This window comes from Hesperophylax consimilis, chromosome 13, assembly GCF_061612785.1.
Source record: "Hesperophylax consimilis isolate HC1 chromosome 13, BYU_Hcon_1.0, whole genome shotgun sequence".
NCBI classification, from domain to species: Eukaryota; Metazoa; Arthropoda; class Insecta; order Trichoptera; family Limnephilidae; genus Hesperophylax; species Hesperophylax consimilis.
The window spans coordinates 38,177,643-38,199,842 of record NC_142848.1 but is presented as its reverse complement, the minus strand read 5'-3'; the positions used below and the strand labels follow the sequence as shown (position 1 = coordinate 38,199,842).

General features: G+C 33.4%; 1 protein-coding gene and 3 non-coding genes across 5 annotated transcripts in view; all 4 read right to left on the bottom strand.

The window, feature by feature from the left end:
- Nucleotides 1-22,200, bottom strand: part of loh (thrombospondin type 1 domain containing lonely heart) — a 700,385-nt gene that overhangs the window by 66,998 nt on the left and 611,187 nt on the right. The gene's annotated exons all lie outside the window — the stretch shown is intronic.
- Nucleotides 1,069-1,187, bottom strand: LOC149418942 (5S ribosomal RNA). Its single transcript, XR_016303026.1, has one exon. It is a non-coding gene; the product is annotated as a 5S ribosomal RNA (ribosomal RNA).
- On the bottom strand, nt 1,511-1,629 carry LOC149418941 (5S ribosomal RNA). Its single transcript, XR_016303025.1, has one exon. It is a non-coding gene; the product is annotated as a 5S ribosomal RNA (ribosomal RNA).
- On the bottom strand, nt 1,953-2,071 carry LOC149418940 (5S ribosomal RNA). The gene has a single exon (XR_016303024.1). It is a non-coding gene; the product is annotated as a 5S ribosomal RNA (ribosomal RNA).

Below are 22,200 nucleotides of genomic sequence, written 5' to 3'. Positions count from 1 at the left end.
TACGTTCCCGCATTCTTTTTTTATTTTCACATTGTGATGAATGGATTTTAATGGTAATATTGTTTTCATTTTTTTTCTTGCAAAGAGAATGGGATGAAATATGTTTTCTCGGTATTTAGTGAGAGATAATTTAGGTCGAACCATGTTTTGAGTATGTTTATATTGATATTGGCTATCCTCATTGTTTCCTCCCATGATTTTCCTTTTGTGATAACTACAGTGTCGTCTGCGTACGATATGATATCTCCAACAATGGGAAGAGTGATCATTTGATTTACATATATAATAAAAAGGATTGGACCGATGACAGTTCCTTGCGGTATGCCAAAAGATGAGGTTTTGGGTTCACTAAGGGTATTATTGATTTTGACATATTGGAATCTCTATTTTAGGTAACTTTGGAACCATGATAGTACTATTCCGTCCAATCCAATTTGTTTTAGTTTCTCAGTGAGTTTTGAGTGTGATATGCTATCAAATGCTTTGCGGAGATCAATGGAGATTCCAAGACACTTTTCTCCATTATCTAATTTTTGCATTATTGTTGATGTAAATTTAGCAATCGCATCCTGTGTGCTGAGATTTTCCCTAAATCCGTACTGGTTTGGGCTCATTATCTTCTTATCTTTTATGTAGTTGTTGAGTTGTTTTTTAACATTTTTTTTGAAGTGAAACTTCTTTACCCGCGTCATGCAATTTCGAGTACCGGAGTAAAACCAACTCATGACCGAAACGAAAATGCGGGACCGATTAAAGTTCATTTGATCTAGTCAAAGTTTTGAAGTAAAATATAAATGCTTCTTAGCTCATCTCGACAATTGGCGTTGGTGGTGTAATGGTCAGCGTAGTTGCTTTCCAAGCAGTTGATCCGAGTTCGATTCTCGGCCATCGCACATAATTTTTTTGTTTTTAACGCCTTTTTTTTTTTCAATGGTTGACCATAATATCAATCCACTAAGTAATATTTTAGGCCTGTAGCATACTTGAAAAGTTAAAGAATGATATAAAATTTTTTATGATGTTAACGATAAAAAAATAAAAAAAAACATAAAATTACCATAAAAAATGGGCCAACGGCACGCGGTGTTCCCAAGCGGTCACCCATCCAAGTACTGACCGCGCCCAATGTTGCTTAACTTCGGTGATCGGACGAGAACCGGTGTGTTCAACATGGTATGGTCGTTGGCAAACGCTAAACAATATTAATTTCTATTCTACCTGCCAATAAATATATGAAAATTAGTATAAAAAAGCCCTAATAATACTGAAAACATTAGCAAGGTGTGTGCGACGTTGATAAAAATAATCATTACATACGCGCTTGAAAAAGATCGTAATTACATCCATAACTTTGCAGGAATTTTTTTTTTCAATGGTTGACCATAATATCAATCCACTAAGTAATATTTTAGGCCTGTAGCATACTTGAAAAGTTAAAGAATTTTATGATATTATTAATGATAGTAACGATAAAAAAATAAAAAAAAACATGAAATTACCATAAAAAATGGGCCAACGGCACGCGGTGTTCCCAAGCGGTCACCCATCCAAGTACTGACCGCGCCCAATGTTGCTTAACTTCGGTGATCGGACGAGAACCGGTGTGTTCAACATGGTATGGTCGTTGGCAAACGCTAAACAATATTAATTTCTACTCTACCTGCCAATAAATATATGAAAATTAGTATAAAAAAGCCCTAATAATACTGAAAACATTAGCAAGGTGTGTGCGACGTTGATAAAAATAATCATTACATACGCGCTTGAAAAAGATCGTAATTACATCCATAACTTTGCAGGAATTTTTTTTTTCAATGGTTGACCATAATATCAATCCACTAAGTAATATTTTAGGCCTGTAGCATACTTGAAAAGTTAAAGAATTTTATGATATTATTAATGATAGTAACGATAAAAAAATAAAAAAAAACATGAAATTACCATAAAAAATGGGCCAACGGCACGCGGTGTTCCCAAGCGGTCACCCATCCAAGTACTGACCGCGCCCAATGTTGCTTAACTTCGGTGATCGGACGAGAACCGGTGTGTTCAACATGGTATGGTCGTTGGCAAACGCTAAACAATATTAATTTCTACTCTACCTGCCAATAAATATATGAAAATTAGTATAAAAAAGCCCTAATAATAAGAGAGAAGAATACTAGAAGTTTCACTTCTGTCTTGCGTAGGCTTGACACACCCACTTTTTTCATATATTTTCGCTATATTTGATGTGAGTGCTATGGGACGATAGTTAGAAGTGTTTTTTTCGTCACCAGTTTTAAAAACAGGGGTCACAAAAGTCTTCGTATAGTTGTTTGGGAATATGCCCTTCTTCACCCTAACATTTATTATATGAGCAATTGGTTTGCTGATTATCTCACGTACAGTTTTTAATGTTTTTACAGTTATGTTGTCGTAGCCAGGGCTCGCTGATCCTCGTAGACTTATTATGGCGTTTTCAACTTCTTTATCAGTTACTGAAGCAAATGTGTGGAAACCTTCTTCAAAAGTTGGGTTTGGCTCTGGTTGTTGAGTTTGTTTTTTTGTCTAGGATAATATTACTAGCAAGATTAGCGCCGACATTAACAAAATAATCGTTAAATATATCACCACAAAGTTTTTGGTTTTTTTCTGTGTCAGTATTGATTCCTTGATGAGTAACTTCTTTTGGAAATTTTTGTTTTATGCTTTTGTTGGTTATTTTTTTGATAATTTTCCAGAACTCTTTGCTGTCTTGACCAGCATTTTTTAATTTATCACGAAAATAATTTTCTTTAGTCAGTCTAATTAAAAGCGTAAGTTTGTTTCGATACTTCTTGAAGAAAGTAGGGATTTTTTTTTCGTTAGGGAATTTTTTAGACTGGTGATAGTATTTTTCCTTATTTCTGATTGAAATCACTAATCCATGGGTTATCCATGGTTTTATTAATCTGTGTTTAGATTTTGTTTTAGAAATAAGTATTTGTGTAGAAAGGTTTATGTGATTTAGGAAAACAGTTTCGAAATTCTCCGCACAAGTATTTGGATTTTCCGATTCAATTATTGATGCCCAGGTTTCCATCTTAAGATTTGTTTCTAAAGTTTTCATATTTAAATATTTTTTTCTTGTTTTTTTTTGTCAGTTTTGTTGGAGTTGGTACTTTTTTGTCTATGTTGTTAACGAATATACAGTTGTAGTGGTCAGTTATGCTGGTTTTCCATAATATCGAGATGTTTTTTTCAGTGTTATTTGAGTTGCACCATATGTGATCGATACAGGGAGCGATTTGTCCGCTGATATTTCGTGTTTCATTATTTATATATGATTTATAGTTTAGCAAAGTCATTACATTTATATAATCATCTTTCGTTTTGCTTTGTACCCAGTGTCCGATATTTATGTTAATGTTACCAACAATAATATTAAATGTACTTTTTTGACTCAGTAATAATTTTTCGATTTCTATAATGAAATTTGTGGGATTCGATCCGTGCGTCCGGTAGGTGGCAATAATATGGTACATAATGTCGTTTAATTTTACACTCAGTTGTAAACAGTTTGCTAATTGCATTTTAATTTCTGTGACAGTGACATTGTTTTATTTAGTTAGAATAAACACCGCTATACCACTGGTTTTATTAATATAGGTAGTTGACGAAAAGTATGTGTAATTTGGAATACTGTACAGTGTGTCAGCTTTATTTATATTTAAGTGCGCTTCTGTTAAAACAATGAGGTCCGGTAATGTTTAAAGAAGGTGTAGTGTTACTACAAACTCATCTAGGTTTTTTTTAAACTTCGGATGTTTTGGTGCAGAACAATGAAAACACTTGCGACTTTTTTTAGCAGATCTCTACAATGTTGTGAATCTTCGAAAATGTGCTGTGAAACATCTGTTAATTTGTCAATTTCCTCGCTTAGAAAATCATCCATCACTTATTCATAATCGATTCTCTGTTGAGCTATGATAACCATTCGTTTTCGGTAAGTACATTTTTCGCTATTTGCACTGTGTTCAGTATTGTTTTTTGTTCCGAATAAATTATTGTTTTTGTCGCAGTTGTAGCATTTGACTTTATCTTTTTCGCATTCACTAAATTTGTGGTTTTTTGCACAGTGTATGCATCTAGGCTTACTCATTTTGTTCAGGCATTTTAGTGATGTATGTCCGAAACCAAGTAACATTGCATTAAGGGATTGCAATCTTCTATGTGCGCTCAGACAAAACCAATATTGACCCTTTGTTTATCAAGTAATATCTTTCGGATTTGGCCTGTTGTTTATATTATTACATTGCGCAGTTGGTCACTTTTCTTGTTCTTTAATATTTTAGTTACTTTAATTAAATCATTTGGGGCATCACGTGTTTTGCAACAAAAAGTCGTTAAGAAAATTATCTTCACTATACTCCCCTCCCACACCTTTAATGACCATGCACGGTTTTTTCTTTTTTAATTCTGTAGTAGATATTCCGTTTTTATTTTTATTTATTTTTGTTTTTAGTTTGTCTGCGTCTTCTTTTTTCGAGCAAATCATAATTATTTTATTGTTTGATGTTTTTTTGATCCCATTTATACCAATTCCTAGGTTAGGTGCTTTGATTGTTTTAGTAATAATTTTCTTTATGTCCTCAGATGTTTCTTTGCCTTCTGCAGCAATCATAACGGCATATTTGGGTTCTTCAGTTTCAGTTTCAGTGCCGGCAACCCGGGCGTTTATTTAATTTCATGGTTGTTTACATTGTTTTCTTTTCTTTTACCCGCCTCACTAGACAAAGTCTGTTCCGAGGCGGGTAAGTTCCTGTTCCTGTTCCTTCGATTTGTACTGTTCGTTCTTTTAGTACCATTGCGTACGATTTTGGTTCATAATTTTTTTCGAGTTTGGTGATAACTTTTTTTTGAAGATCTATTATTTGTTCCTGGAAATTGTTTCTCTCTTGTTTCCAGGTTTCTTTTAAGAGGTTTATGGTTAATTCGAGGTTATTTCGCACTTTCGAATCTTTTACGGTAGTTATATTTTTTACGTCACTTTTAATGTTTTAGATTAATTTTAGCACGTTCATTATGTGTTAAAACTTGAGCAGCCGTGCACAAAGTTCACGTCACTTAGGGTCAAACTATGTGACAATATAATAAACTATGTGGAACGAGCGAGAAATTAAAAGTATTATTATTTAAGTCGAGTCATATCAAGACTCGATATAACAGCAGAGTGTGCATGAGAAGTGTGAAGACGAGTAAGTGTTAAGATTGATCTCTGTCTGCCTCTACAGATAGGCAAACGGCACGACGACGGTTGAAAATGTTGAGAAACGCGGAACTTACAATAAATTACTTTATTGAGACTCGTGGGAAGCGAAACACGCACCTAAGGCTTTAATCAAAGTGTACCTGTGTCACCAAAATGTTAATTATAAAAAATATTTATTTTTAAATTGATAATTTGTACACACACAAAAAAATTAAAACAGTTGTGAAAATCGCAATAATAAGGAGAGAATGATTTCATAAATCCATAGTTTTATCATTTTAAATCTCCCCTCACTAAAACAAAACCTGTCGATATCAGAAGAGATTTTGTTCAGGAGCGATTGATCCCTGTACTTCTATAATAAATGCCTAGGTCACCGAGAGAGAGAAATCAGACACTAAATTTTATTCGGGAAATTAAAAATAATATATTGAAATCGTTGACCTGTGGTCTTTTTTTCAACGAGGCGACTCCATATCGGTGCATTTTTGGCGTGGACTTAAACGTTCCTGGACGGAGTGATTCAAGCAAATATTTGAAGCCAAGGGGTGAGGGGGAAATGCATGAAAACGAAAATCCTACTTTAATTTTTTTGATGACTTGATCCATTCCTTGTCTCATAAAATACCCCAAAAAATCATATGTCGTTAACAATACAAAAATTAAATAATAATAGTTCATCATGCTCCACTTTGCATACAAATAAGTTCAAAAGTAAGTCATACAAGATGGCTGCCAGGCAATTTCCCCTTACCCTAGATTTGGCTTCAATGCCATTCATACAAATTCGCACTGTAAAAATGTAGCGCTTGCGGCAATGTAAAATTGAAGCAATAAATTAAAATATTTATAAATCTGAAATAAAACATTATAAAATTTGGGCTCCTCTGGGATTTTAACTCGAGCATCATACCCCTTGACCAGTGGTCGGCAAAGTGCGGCTCCAGAGCCGCATGACGCTCTATGGCACCTTGAGTGCGGCTCTGGCCCAAATATCCACGGGCTCGGGCAAGCGGATATATATAAACGGAATAGACCCCCACACACGTATAATTCGGAGCGACGGTATCACGCGCCGCTTCAAGCTGCCGCGCAGAAAAGTCTCACAATGAACTGCGCTGTAAAATCGTTACCTTACCTTCGGATTTTGCGCGAGAACGTGGAATCATGCCTAAAACTAAAAACAACTACATACAAACCTGACTTCTGAAACTTTCCAAGGAGATGCAAAGACATTGTTCGCATTAAGTGTTTGTCATTCATTGTCATGATTTAAATTTACTTTCATATTATTGTTTATCAACGAATAAATTATTAAGTGTGAAGTCAAGTTTTATTTAGTGTACCCATAATTTAATGAAGGTCTAAAATTATAATAAAGGTTTACTAAATTTAAAAAAAAAAAACAGATTTGGCTTTCTGAATTTTTTTGAATCGTTGTAATGTACATATTTGGCTCTTTGGCCAATAAATTTGACGACCACTGCCCTAGACCAACGTGCCAGCTGTTCGAACGGCCATCAAATTGCCGACATGCGCGTTCGAGATGCGCTGATTATAATTATTATGTACATTCAAATACTAACGAATTTCACCTAGAAACGGTATAAATCGTAGATATTAAAACTAATCCTACACAAGTTAATGCGACCCAAAGATAATAGAGTGTGGCCACACAGGTACTACGAGTACTACTGCGAAGGTTAACTCAGAAATAATTAAGTCATTTCGCCACTCTGTCCATGTGGCGCATTGGTCTTGTGGTATATTTTAGGTTCAGATATGATAGGTTTAGGGTTGAATTCCCGCATGTGCAGAATGTTGGCCAATAAATTTTCATCCAAGGAGCGTTGAGAAAGCTTTGAAGATTAGAATGCCTTACCACCGATGGTTGACAGAAAGTTTAAAAAATCAATGCTTAGGTATTTGGAAATGTTTCAAATAATAGTTGTACCAACAAATTTGTGCAAGCACCTAAAAGAATTAATGCATTCCGGACTAACCTGCTAACGAATGCTCGCGTTGTGTGCCACGACAATAGCGCATAGTGAAACATTCAGAATAAAATGAATTCCTTCAATAATTGCGGTGGATACTCTTTACGTCAGAGCGGTGCTCGTAACTTGAGGCGATAATTAACAACTTTGTTCATTTCGCTCCTTCAACGGTGTTTTGTTCTGCAATATCCTTATTATTTCAAGAGGAATTAAATTATTTGCCTCGAATTTTCATTTAGAATACACATTTCGGCAATTCAAACCAGGATAATAATAATATCATTAATTTACAGTCACTCGCAAAGTGAAATTTCTAATATCCATTTATTGAGAATGTTCATACTTTGAAGCTGGTTGTCCCAAATACATTGGTAGAACTACGTTGGACTACTAATAAACATTCAAAAACAACCCAACAGGAGACTCTTTCTTTGGTGTTTTAATTAAAACATTTTAAACCACTATCGGATCAATTAAATAACTAATAACAAAGATCGTACTTACCCACCCTTAATGGAAAACTATTACAAAGATCTTACCTACCCGCCTTTAACGGCCCTCGCTACTAAATGTTTCTAGCGCGAATTCGAATATCTAACTCGCTGCACCTGGCAGCTGGCCGGTGCGTTCCATTCAATACAAGACACGCACAGAGCAAAACAAATTATTATTAATTAAAGATATTGTGATTATGAAAATTATGTTAAAATATATTTTAGAATGTAATGCAATATTACAATAGCTTGATTCATGGAGGAGGTTGTCAGTAACAACATTTAATATAACTTTTTATTTGGATTTTTTTTTTGATAAATACAATTATAAAGAGTTACAAAAGGCTTCCCTTTGTTCCAGACTGGTTTCGCAGTGCGGCGGGGCACTGTTAATACTAAATTGTATAGTTTAATTTGAGGTCACGGGTTCAAAAGCCGGCGAGGACAAAACAAATTTAATTTAATTTATATAAGTATGTCATATTATAGAATTAAAATAAATTTTATATAGTTACATATAATGAATCTGTACCTCGTTCAAAAGTGGAAGATACGTTCAGTATCACCCTGGTGAGAGACCATAATTCAGGATTGAAAGTTGCTTGAGAACGGCGTAGATATGTTTAGTGACTAGATCTGAATAGCCAGGAACTTTCCAACCCTCCTTTTCCCTATTTCTAAAAATGTGGACTACATACATTAGGAATATAAATGAAATTTCTTCTGAAGACACTTCAATGAAATAAAATGTTATTGATTTCTTCGAAACAATTCCTTTTTACATGTTTTGGTTTTAGCTGAAACCAATTTTACTTTGTTTCTTTTCGCTATTATGCACTTTTCTAAATACTCAGGATTTCTAATAGGCATGCAGCGATTATGTCGAGGATCAATTAATTCGGGTAGCATGCAAAAATTGTAAAAGCGTTTCTTGACATTATCAAGCTCGAAGTCATATTGGGTACGTAATTAGTGTCGCCAGTATCCCGTTTGCAAAAGTATGCCCGTTCCTTGCATAGTGAGTGGTCTCCAAATACATGTTTTGGACCATTCAATATATTCAAATAAAACTGTTTTATTTTTCCTAATTCATAGTCTTCCGGTACGTTATTGCACAACGTACAGCCGTTCTCAGGCGTAAAATACGGCTTGACACAATCTTCCTCAATGCTAAGGGATACTTCTAACAGTGATTTAAGTTTTTTGCAATAATTTCGAAGTAAGTGATTTCGGCATTCGATCTTTTCGACTGAAACATTTTTATACGATGTGCTTCTTTTATTTTATTGTAAGTGCTGGAATATTTTATATACTTTTATATTTTAAAAATATCAAATTGTTTATTACTATATTTATTAGAAACCCGAAAAAAAGTTAACAATAAATTAATTCTTAATAATATAAAATTGTTTATTACCTATAAACCCGAAAAAATGTTAACAATATATTAATTCTTAATAATATTAAATTGTTTATTACCTAGAAACCCAAAAAAATGTTAACAATAAATTGATTATTATTTTTTTGATAAATTAATGTTTTAAAGACAAGATTTTTATTTATGCATAGCACAAAGGATAACAATTATTTTTATAAGCAATAATTGTTCGCCTGAAACACTCATCCACATTGAAAAAATCTCCTGATAAAAAATACATGACGCCAACGGGACAAAAATAAATAAAATAAATTGATTCTTAATAATACTATTTGACACTACACAGCTTCGACGGAAACGCACAGATGAAACATAAAAAAGGCGACACACTATTATAGTCCCTACGCGCAACGCATAGAGTGGAATATTGTTGAAACGTCTCATGGAAGTGTAATAATTACGCGGAATTTCGAACTTTGAAAAAATATTGACACGACGGACCGTAGAAAGCGTGCATTCACGGCCACCTCATAGAGCCGAATGAGTAGGAGAATTCTTAGATGTTCATTATATAGTATTTAACGAAAATAAATTGTTAGTAAAACATATATCTCGACAGAAAAATGTATTTACGATAGCCAAGCGTGGCTACATTATCGATATTTTGACGATTAATAACTTAGATTGTCGTTTGAATCTGACAATTCATGATTCTTCATACAACGATTGAGATCGCTAGTAAGGAAGGCCCTTAATGGAAAACTATTTTTAATTAATAATTAAAAATCATATTTAGAATATTTACAAAGAAAATATCCCACCCTTTAGTACTGATAATACTTCACACTCCAGTAAAATATTAGCAAAACCAACAACTCTGGTCGATAGTCGCACTTTCCAGTGCGGCACAATGACGTTGACGGTAGGTACTTTAAGTTAACGTTATGGCAAGACACAACACAGCAGGGAAAATACAGGTTAATAAAGGACTCACGTGGATCTTGAGTATTGCGTCGGTTGAGAATTAGGCCATCCCTTGAGTCGGCCAGGCAGGTAAAAATGGACTACCTGTCGTCTGGTTTATTCAAATAAGATGCCTATCTTATTTAGATGAGACCTCCGCGATGCGGGGGGGCCTCGGCAACACAATTCGCGTGCCTAGGAACGTTGGCTTTGTTCATGGCCGCGTGCCTCGTTTGTGCCGCGTTCGAGCGTCACATGTTGGAACTAAAAACTGGTAGGGTTTTATCCGGCATTCAGGGAGTCCGTAACTATGGCTTATTTGCATTTAATAAATGTTTACAAGTTACATTTTTAGACATTTTTTAACTGAGTGGAAGATACTACCAGTATCGCCCTGGTGTAAGACCACCATTCAGAATTGAAACGTTGCTTCAAATGGCTTTAGCCGTGTTCAGTGACTAGATCTGAATAGCCAAGTACTTCCCCACCTTCCTCTTTCCCTTCCCCACTTACCTTCAGCCTCACAACATCCCCCAATTGGGGATGCCATAGTCTCACTGGCTCCAGACGGGAGCAGTTGGGACTCTTGCGAGGTATTCACTATAAAAAAAAAAAAAAAACTATAATACTAGGTTAATGCCCGTGTTGTTAGTTATACATGAAATAATAATAACAATGACATAGAAGAATTAAAAAAGACTATTTTATAGTAACATAAGTATGTAAGTATAAATCATAATGAAGTAATAATAAAAATAACTAGAAGAACTAAAAATACTATTTTATAGAAACATAAGAAAGAAGTAAAGAAAACAAAAACAAATTTAATGATAAATAAAACGAAAAACAAATATATTAAAATTAAAAGTAAACTGAAAAATAAAGAAAAAGTATATGTATATTTAAAAAGATACAAATAAATATTAAACATTAAGATTTAAATATAAACATAATTAATATAGATTGTTGAATGCATATAATTGTTTGTGTGCAAGTTTATTTATCGTAGGTATTATCTATAAGACAACACGTTTATGTTCAACACTTAATTTTAATTTTCGTGATATGAGACAAGTTGGAGAGAAGTTTTTAAATTTTTTTTTTGTTTTTGTGTTAGGAACTAATATAATCTTAAAGGTCGTCCCCTTTCAAATATCCATTGATGTACACGAGCAGTAAATATGGATATAGAATTACTTGACTTTAAGTCGGTACTCAATGCATTGTATATTTGAGGCGCGATGAACCAGAATTCCCGTTGAGCGAATGAGGTTTTAGTTTGAGGAACCACGCAACCCAGGTTTGATGAAAAGCGGGTGTGAGCTTGGTGTTATGGAGCCACCAGTAGGTTATTTTTTCGTATGTAACAAATGCTTACCTTAGTAAATAACTGTCGTATATCTAAGACCCTGATTTTAGCAAAGAGTTCATTAGAGGGATGGGTAGGTTGGAATTTAAATATATTTCTTAAAATTAGTTTTTTGAACTGTAATAATACGATTAATAATGGATTCAGCACAACCACCCCATCCCACTATACCATATGTTGCTATAGATTGGAAAAGGGTAAAATATACGCTTCTTAAAGTCTGTAAATCAAGAGAGCAGAATACATGGCAGAGTTTACGAAGTTTGTTTACTGTGTCACTGATATGGGCTTCCCACCGTAGTTGGTTGTCTATGATTGTTCCCAAATATTTAACTGCATTTGATGATTTAAGGGTAGAACACGTGCAATTTATATTAGGTGTGATTTCGTGAGTGTTTAAATTGAATAAAATTGAACACGAGTGAATGATAGGTTTAGGGCAGTTGTTGGGTACATTATGTTTGCGGATGGAAAATGTCATATATTGGGTTTTGTCGATGTTAAGTGTGAGGAGGTTTGTGTCCAGCCAATGTTTTAATTTTAATAGACCATTATTAGCTTTGTTAGTGACTGATTCCCATGTTACATCTTCGAATATAAGAACAGTGTCATCGGCAAATGATAATATTTTACCTCCAATATTCATGGCACAAAGTGAGTTTATGTATACAAGAAATAAAATTGGTCCTAGTATACTGCCTTGAGGTACACCAAAGGACACAGGTAATTTTTCGCTTATATGTGTTTTGTCAGAGTGGATGAGAGTTTGTTGTGTTCGGTTTATAAGATAGTTTTCAAACCATGTGTAGGCTACTCCTGTTATTCCAACCTGATGTAGTTTTTTTAGCAGTAAGGAATGAGAGACCGTATCAAATGCTTTTGCAAGATCGAGAAAGGTAGCCAGTGGTTTGTGACCAATGTCAAGATTATAGGAAACGATTTTTGTGAGGGCAGCTATTGCATCAGATGTACTCCTACCTTTGCGAAAGCCATATTGGTTGTCTGATAATATGTTGTTATCTTCGAGGAACTTACAGAGTCAATGTTTCACAGCTTTTTCTACAATTTTAGATATTGTGCTTAGTAAGGATATCGGTCGGTAGTTATTTACAGATAATTTGTCACCTGCTTTGAAGATTGGGATTATTTTAGCCTGTTTTAAGGAGTTAGGAAAAGTGCCAGTTTTGAAGCTTGAGTTAATTATGTGTTTAAGAGGGGGGGCGATAAATTTTTGGAGGTGTTTAATAATTTTTGCCGAGATGTGATCTATTCCGGTGGAGTTATTATTTTTGAGAGATGCTATTAGTTCCATAATTTCTGTTTCAGAGGTGGGAGTGATGTGAAACGGGTTGTAGCTCAGGGTACTGATAGGTATACTATTTGCAAAATTTTTCTCTGAGACGTTTTTTCTGATTAAATTTTTTTTTGCTAAGTTGGGACCGATATTGCAAAAAAATTGATTGAAATGGTCAGATATTTTTTCAGGTTCAGAATTTACATGTATTGTTTGGTCTTCGATATTAATTTTAACAATACGTGTGTCAGTTTTATTAATGTTGGCTATATCTTTTATGATATTCCAAATTTTTTTTACCATCCGTAGCCTCACTGATTTTTTATTTGTAATAATCCCTTTTAACATTGTCAATTATTTTTTTGCAGTTATTTCTATAACGTTCGTAGAATATGAGAGATGCATAGTCGCTAGGGTTTTTCCTACAGAAGTTATGGATCTTATCACACTTTCTGATACAGTGGAGAATACCAGCAGTGATCCATGGTTTAATTTTTGTTTGCGTTCGGTTTGTTTTAGTTTTTGAATATGATGTTGCTTTGGCCAAGTGGTTATGTAAAGTATTTATAAATAAATCGCATGCAGAGTTGGCATCAGTACAAGAATAGATGAGTTCCCAGTTTTCTTTCGAGACATGATCTAGGAGAATTTCATAAGAAATCATTACTTGGGGTGGAGCATTCTGAGTTGGTTTGTGAATTTTTTTGGTAATGGAAGTAATGATTGCATAGTGGTCTGTTATAGTTGATTGATATAAAATGGATTTGTTGTCTAGTTTACTCTTAACGAACACATGATCTATACAACTACTATTGTTTATGTCTGATTCTCTTGTTGGAGTAGTGACAGCTGGCAAATATCCTAATAAAGTTAGTGCATTTAGGTATTGGTTGGCTTGAGGATGCGTTCTGTTGATTATATTTATGTTAAGGTCGCCAATTATGAAGTTGTTTTGGCAGTGTTCTATTTTTGTTAGTATTTCTTGTAGTGAGTATAAGAATGGGGTTATATTATGTGTATTCGGAGATCTGTATATAGTAAGGATTGTTATGAGGTTATCGAGTTGTATTTGAAGGCAGTTGGCGTTTTTAATTCTGACTTCTTTGACTGAGTGTGGGATGTGATTTTTGAGGTATACAATAACGCCATCGTTTTGAGTTTGGTTATGTAGTGTGTTATAGTGATTGTAGTTTTTTATCGTTTTAGGAAGGAAATTTTTTTGAATCCAGCATTCGGTCAAGACAATTACATCGAAATCTAAGGCAAGGTCAGTAAGAAGAATGGATAATTCATCAAAATTTTTGTTAATACTTCTAATGTTCATTGAAAATATCGTAAGGGTAGAATTAATTAATAATTGACGTACAACTTCAGAATCGTTGGTTGATGAACATGGGATAGGTGTTGTATTATCTAGTAGATCTGCTAAGTCTTCCATTTTTTGGTTTTTTGCATTGCGTTTATTATTAATAGTAAAGATGTAGTGACAGTGATATCTTTGTTAGTAATATAGGTATTGAGTTGTTGTGAAGATATAACATAAGAATATAATTTATACTTGGTCATTTTGAAATTAGAAGGATTATAGAAATAAGAATCGAAAGCAATGGTATTATGAATATGTGGTATACATGAGATTTGAAATAATGATTTTGAGATAAAAATCTTGTTTGTAGGTAAAAATAACGCACGGTTAAGTAATGTAAGAAAAAAATATTTCGAAAAATTCTTATTGTTCGCAAAACTAAAAACAATAAAATTTAAAAAGTTAATTTCACTCTTGTTAGTAATTAAAGTAATATTGCATTTAAGGGTAATCGTATCAATATGTCGAATATTATTAAAATAAGTTGTACCACTGGTTTCTGTTGTTGGCAATAGTTGAGAAGGAGTTTGCCAGTTATTAAAAGCAATAACAAAATAAGCAATGACAGTGACCTTTATAACGATTACAGTTATATAATAAGCAATAACAGTGGCATTTATAATTTTTATAGTATAAAAATTCTGGCACTTACAGTCAATATCATAAATACAAGATTTATATGTAGTAAAACTATAGCTATATGCAATTTTTAAATGAATTTCAAGTAAAGATTTGGTGATAAGAGATAAGGTGATGTTGATAAGAATAAAGTTGGTGGATAGAAATACACTATGGTTAAGCAATGTTGGAAAAAAATATTTCCAAAAGTTCAAAAGTATCCAATAATCTATATCAAAAGTATGATTTATATATTTTTTAATACTGAAACAACATTTAATATTTAAGTACAGAGTAGTATTATGAAATCTTATAATCATAAGATTTTTTGAAAACAAGAAAGCTACATTGTAATTATATTCAATGATTGTGGCCTTATGGATTATGAGAGAAGTAAATGAGTTGATAATATAGGTAATACTAAAAAAATATAGATTAAAAAGAAATAAGTTTGTAACATAGTAGGTCCAGTATAGTTTAAGAGTTATTGGGTGTGGGAGAAAGAAGATGTTTATTTTTTTCGTTGATGAGAAGAACAGGCGTTCCAATGTGTTTTCGCACATACACCTTTCCCTCTCTGATCCAGGCGAATTTGAAGGTGTTGTCACGTGTTGCCTTCCGTGCAAGATACCACAGATGTTTTGCACGAAATGTTAGGTGTTCCTTGATATAAATCTGGGTGCGAGTTCCTGAAATTCCTATCAGAGTCGTATTGAGTTTGTCATCTCTATTTTGAGCTTGTTTGTTATAATATGTTTTTATATCATTTAAGGCGATGCACTACGTTGTGTAATATTTTAAATTGAGCCGCTATCAATAAAAACCCTTACGTAAATGGCGATAAGGTTTAAATTCCCGCTTAACACCATCCGCCTGTTTTGATTTATGCAAGAAAAAAACATGGCCAAAAAGTGCCTTTTTTATTTTGTGGATGTTCAGGCATAAATATTTAATTTTTTTTCGATCATTTTATAAATAACTTAATTTGCCACATTATACAATAAAATCATAACCGACAATGGGTTCGTAAGTAGGAGATTTTGAACATTAAAGCAGTTTTCATAGGCCTTATACATTATTTTTATCTGGGCTTATAAAGAGACTTATCTAAAAAATACTCGATTATTTCAAAGGCCAAGATGTATTCTACTCACAGTATTTAATTAAAGCATCTGAAACATTTCTAGGTGATCAAATTTTCAAACCAAAAACACATGATTTTGGATTACTACGTATGGCATCGCCTTAAGAAGTTGTCGCGGTCGTTATTTGTTTTAAATTTAAGGATTGTGGGCCTTTGCTGGTCTCTGTTATTTCTTTGAGCGAGACGGTATGCCGTTTCCACGTTATCTGCGTTGGCACTTGTTATTTTTTTAACGTTGGAAATAATGTTTAACAAATTTTCACCGTTTATATGAGGTATTCCGCTGATTTCAACGTTCTTTGCTCTGCTTTCTCTATCAATTTGCTCAAATTGGCCTTCTAATTGTTCAATGCGAACTTCAAGAACAGCGTTTTTTTCTTCTAATTTTTTATTTGTAACTTCTAATTCGTGTACTCGTAGTAAGATTTCTTCATATTGTTCATTAGTGCCACTGTGTTGAGAATTTGTGTATTCTGATCAAGAATTAGGTTTTGTTTTGTCAGTAGCTCACTGTCCAAAGACGAACTACCCACTACGTTGGGATTAGCGGTAGGCACGGCAGCTAAGCATATTAGGCGCGCCGTTCCTTGCTATGGCGTCGAAATGAGCTCTCAGCAACTCCGCCGCAGTGTAGGTGAAATGTCCCTTTGCATGCATTGCACATGAACAAGGACTCAGCGGAGAGGGTAGGTTCCGCACACGCATTGCAGTTATTCATGTTGATAGTTGTTATTGTATTGGGAAATTAAATAATGATTGGATTACACAGGTCTGTAACGTTTTTTTTTCTTTAAAATAAGAGGTAATTCCCATGTATTTTTGGTTGCTAAATTCGGGAAAATTATCAAAAAAATTCCATCACGTAAGGTTTTTCCGCAAAACGCAAAATACTGTGGGATTGCCTATCTTAAGTCGCAAAACGGGGTTTATTGCGGAAATATACATTTTTTATTATTTACAACTTATTATAAGATAATATTAAGTTTTATAGACTGAAAAAAACATTTAGTAACTCATGACGATAAAATTAGTCAGCTTTGAATCATATATATTGGGAGAGAGCCTCGAAACCACAGCGATGACTGCTACTTTTGTTCGTGCAATGTGCAAGGGTATAATACCAAAAATAAAAAACAAATTCGCTACCCAAACATAGATTCAGCACTCCGCCCAGTCCCTCACGGACCTGGCATTCCTACACCACAAGAACCCCAAAGCCTGGACGATTTGCCATCATCAGAAAGTGAATCAGAAGAAAGTTCTAGTGACGAATTTCAAGTAGGCGACTCCAGTGGACCTCAACAATTTTCTCAAGTTGAATTAAATGACCTGATCCGAGATTTAAAATCTTGGTGCAGTTAGTGAGAAGCAAGGTGAGAGGTTTCACCAAGATATCAAGGAAATGGAGAGAAGGTATCAAGGTCGATGGGATATAAATATGATGGGCGACTACTGCTGGATGCTGCATAGGGAAAATATAACGTCCCACAAACGAAAAAGCACAAAACGAAGCTTCCAAACTAAAAAAAGCATATTTTATAAAGATTTATAATTGCATATGATGTAAATAAAATATATTATGACTTAAAATTAATTAAATTTGTATAATTTAATGATTTTTTCTTTTGAACATTCCCTACAGAAGTAGTGTAAGGCGGGTTTTGCCTATATTTTAATTTCCACTTTGCGGAAAATCCTTACGTGATGGGTCAAAATGGATGGCATTCTCGAATTCAGCATTCCAAAATACATATAATTCAACCATTACCATTTTAAAAAAATTCGAAAATGTCAATTTGCAGACCTGTGTTATTTATATAGCGCCGTTTTCGTGAGAAAATCACCTCAAGGGCGCTTAACAACTTAATTTATTGAGTAGTAGTGAAGACCGCTGCCCGCAACTGAACTAAATTCACTTTTATATTGGGTCAGTAAATGATCCATTGTGCACTAAAAACTTTGATTTCTTTTATTTATAAAAAAATATATATTATTATGATGTTTATAAACACTGTCACCATCTATTGGGCAATAGTTGAATTACAAATATTTTCCTTCACAAGTTTGCAAGCGTTGCTATCTATTGATTCGTAGGCGTAACTCAGTTTATTTTATAATTTTAATGTATGTAGGTATTTACTGACGTCTATTGACTAGTAGATTAAATATGCCATATGTAGGTAGTGCATCCAAATAATATGTTAAAATCTCAGTTTTTAATTTTTTTGTAATGAGTTTCTCTTAAGAATGCGATTCAGTACATACATAAAATTAGTTCCAGAATTTCCGCCGCACTATGATGCACAGATACACAAGTTATATAATGTTTACATTAAACTTTTGCGCTTTATTCCACTATTTTATACGGAGCAAAATTATACTTGACGTCTGTCATTGACTTTGTTGTTGTAATTGATATCTTACAATGATATATTATTCTAAAGACTTTTAAAAAGATGCGATTGCCACATAATCGATCATAATTTGGGACACATTAGAGAAATCTTTGATATGCCTCGGAATCTTCATAGATCTTAAAAAAGCTTTCGATAGAATTTCTCATGATAAACTAATCCAAAAATTGAATTGTGTAGGGATAAACAATAAAGCTCTAAAATGGATAAAAAGTTGTTATATGTTATTAAAGATATCAAGTAGTCAATGTAAACAATAGTCTACCACTAACAAGTAATTTCGGGATACCGCAAGGCACAGTCCTAGGCCCCCTACTATTTATAATTCATGTCAACGATATTTTCAAACTACCACTTAACGCAAACATAATATCATATGCTGACGACACAGCTATCATAGTGGATGAGATCGACTGGAATATAGTAAACGAACAAGCAAATAATAGCATGAACACATTGAAACAATGGTTTGATACAAATCTTCTCTCATTGAACACTAACAAGACATACTATATACATTTCTCAATTAACAAACTAAAAACACTCCCTAACACTAAAATAATTATTCACAATAACAAATTAAATAAAAACACATGTATCCAAGGCTGTTCAATATTGAACTCAGTTTCAGAAATTAAATATCTCGGAGTGATAATAGAACAACATATGAAGTGGAAGAGACATATCTGTGAATTGGTTAAGCGTAACAGAAAGAGGGTATATATATTCATAAGATTAAAAAATATTTTAAAACGAAGTAACTTAAAAAGAGTATACTGCGCACTAATCCAGTCGTTAATTCAATATGGAATTATTGGATGGGGGGTCATACAATAAGATTCTAACCCTGATCAAAGTGGTCCAGAAACTGATCCTCAAAGTAATCCTCAAGAAACCCTTCACATATCCAACAGAAACGCTATTTGCAGATTTCAGGGTGCCGCGAGTAGAGAATATCTTCAAGAAAAATGCTATTATCCAAATTTATAAAGATAATATAATAAAAAACTTTGAAACCCACCTATCAAAACGATATCAATACAATATTAAACAAATGCAAAATAACTATACCTATTTACGAATAAAGTATTTCAACAACCTTCGGATTTAAATAAAGAAATTAAAGGATATTAACATACTTAAACTAAAACTGAAGTTTCACTTTCAGAAATAATTAACTAAATAATTGCCTGTTTTCCCTCTATTTATATTTATTATCACTCTATACTCAATACTCATCTCCACTGTATTTCGATGTTCCTAATTACTCAATAATTAGTATGTAACAGAATCCTATATATGTACAACAACATATATTGATAATCCAGAAGTTTCAATTGTTCCTATCAAATATATATACTTACCTATTGCATAATGTTATTCTATTTTACTTATAATTAGTGTAACTCGTTCACCAAGCACAAGAACCAGAACATCGTCTCATACATAATCTTATAATAATAATAATATTGGACAATTTGCATAGCGCCGCTTTTGTGAGATATCACCTCAAGGGCGCTTTACAGTTGATGTAGGTATTACAAAAAATATAAATCTTTTATTTGTAACCATATGTACTTATATAACATCACTGCACCCACTGCATATTAAATAAAAACGTGTTTTCATAATTTTCTTTTGCTATATTTCTGTAAAATTTTAAATTTTTTTTTTTATAAAATTGTTAAAATGTAGCTATAAACTCACTATAATAAGATTTATAACGTAAAGAACCCGTTAGACAAACAGCTATAAAGTAGTTTATCGGGCCTTTTTTGCCTTATATTTGTAAAGTGTGTAAAATTAAGAAAAAAATTAAATATAATAAAAAATGTCTCACATTTGCTTAGGTAATAGAAATCTAAGAAAGTTTTAAATCAGTGAAAAAAAACAAAGATATATTCAACTTTCTATAATATAGGGTGAAGGTTCAGGAATAGTTATTTCTTTAATATATTCAATTAAAGTGGTGTCAAAAGCCAAAGTATAAAAATACAAAGGCACCAGAAATAAACTCTTTGTATTGGCTTTTTTATACTTGGAGAATTGATGCATTTCACTGTAGATTTATACCTTTATAATACAGTCTTCGAGGAATCATTTTTCTTCCAAGAATACAGTATTTATAAAATATATTCACTTCACAACTATTTTACTATAGTTATCAAGTTATCTGATAACTGAGAATAGAATAAATTATTTTGAATCTAAACTGTTCAATCTTAAGATGATTGAACAAAATTATAATGCCCTTTAATGTAAAAATATTGTTGTTATGTGTATTAATATATTTGTTAATATGATAATAGAGCTTCTATTTACATTTTTAGTTAGAAAGTCAAATATTAATATTTTTTAACCATAATAAATAATATGAAATAAAACAAAAAAAGTTCAATGGTAGAACTTCATTTTAATTTAAAATTATTCTATCTACTCAATTATTTTATATACTCGTCATATAATTTAGAATCATTCGACCAACAAACTTGACAACATTTTTTTTATAAAAATTGGTCAGTTTTAATGACGGTGTTTGATTCTAAACCACCTTTTAGCAGATCAAAGACGTACTGGTGAGGCTTTGAGAGAAACATTGTTGGGAGCGACGTGCAATGGACCGCAGAAAGTGTAATGGCATTACTGAGTTACATAAGAGCTATCGATCCATGCGCATTCATACAGAATTAGCTATTTCTCACTTCAGTTTCTATTCTGAATCTCCCGTTGCTTACGTATCAACAAATAACCAAAGTTTTATAAATAAACTACAGGGGAATTTCTGTAATTCTGATCGAACGGCCGTCGTTTCGGATTCCTGTGTAATTTTAGCGGTGGCCCCGTCGTTTTAGATTGATTAGTAAATATGAGTGCGAGGGTTACTAGTAACTACTTGTACCTGCCTGACTCCAACTGATGAGGAATGTTGGCTCCTGAAATAGTTGCCAGTCAGATGAATGATTCGACGTAAATAGCGGAATCTGCCGCTACTGGTGCAAAACTCGAGAATTTTGGGACGGAGCAATATTGAACACCAAACAATATAAATACCCGAGATCGATTTGAAAAGGATGAAGAGGGACATTTAGGAATTGATGATTAAATTATCTTAATGAAATAAAACTTTCCGGGATTTCCTGATTAATTTCGTAATTTCTTCCGTGGTATAAAATACCACTAGAATATTCAATCACACGAGTATCTTAAATCATACCTATGTTGTGTAAATACAAATCTGACTCAGGCAATTTCGTCTCTGTATGAGGGAAGCGTTTCATGTGTTAGGGTAAACAGTGGTTTTACGGGGTGGTTTGGTATCACAAAAGGTGTTATTCAATCTATATATGGATAATTGTATGCAAGAATTGAAAGAGGTGGGATTGGGCGCGAATTTGAGTAATTTGAAAGTATGTTGCCTGTTGTATGCTGATGATGCAGTGCTGATTGCCAATAGTATAGATGATCTACAGTCTCTCGTGTCTAGGATGAACGAAGTATGCATGAAGAATAAGTTAATGATGAATGTAAGTAAGTCTGTAATGGTGTTTGAAAGAGAGAGTACGAAAACAGTGTGCAATATAGTTGTGAATGAGGAATACTTGGAGCAGGTGGGTGAGTTTGTGTATTTAGGAAGTATGTTTACGAGAGATGCGAAGGCTGACAGAGATATTGAAAGAAGGGTAAATGGAGGTAATTCCGTTAATGGAGAACTGAACGCAGTTGGCGCTAAAAAAAAAATTGTCCAAAGAAGCGAAGTTAGCAGTCCACAACGGAGTGCTGGTACCTATCTTGATGTATGGAAAGGAGGCATGGAACTGGCAAAAAAAGGATGAAAGTAGATTTAATGCTGTTGAAATGAGATCCCTGAGGCGTATGTGTGGTAAACCATGTTTGATCGTGTGAGGAATGTGGAGATCCGCAAAGAGTGCA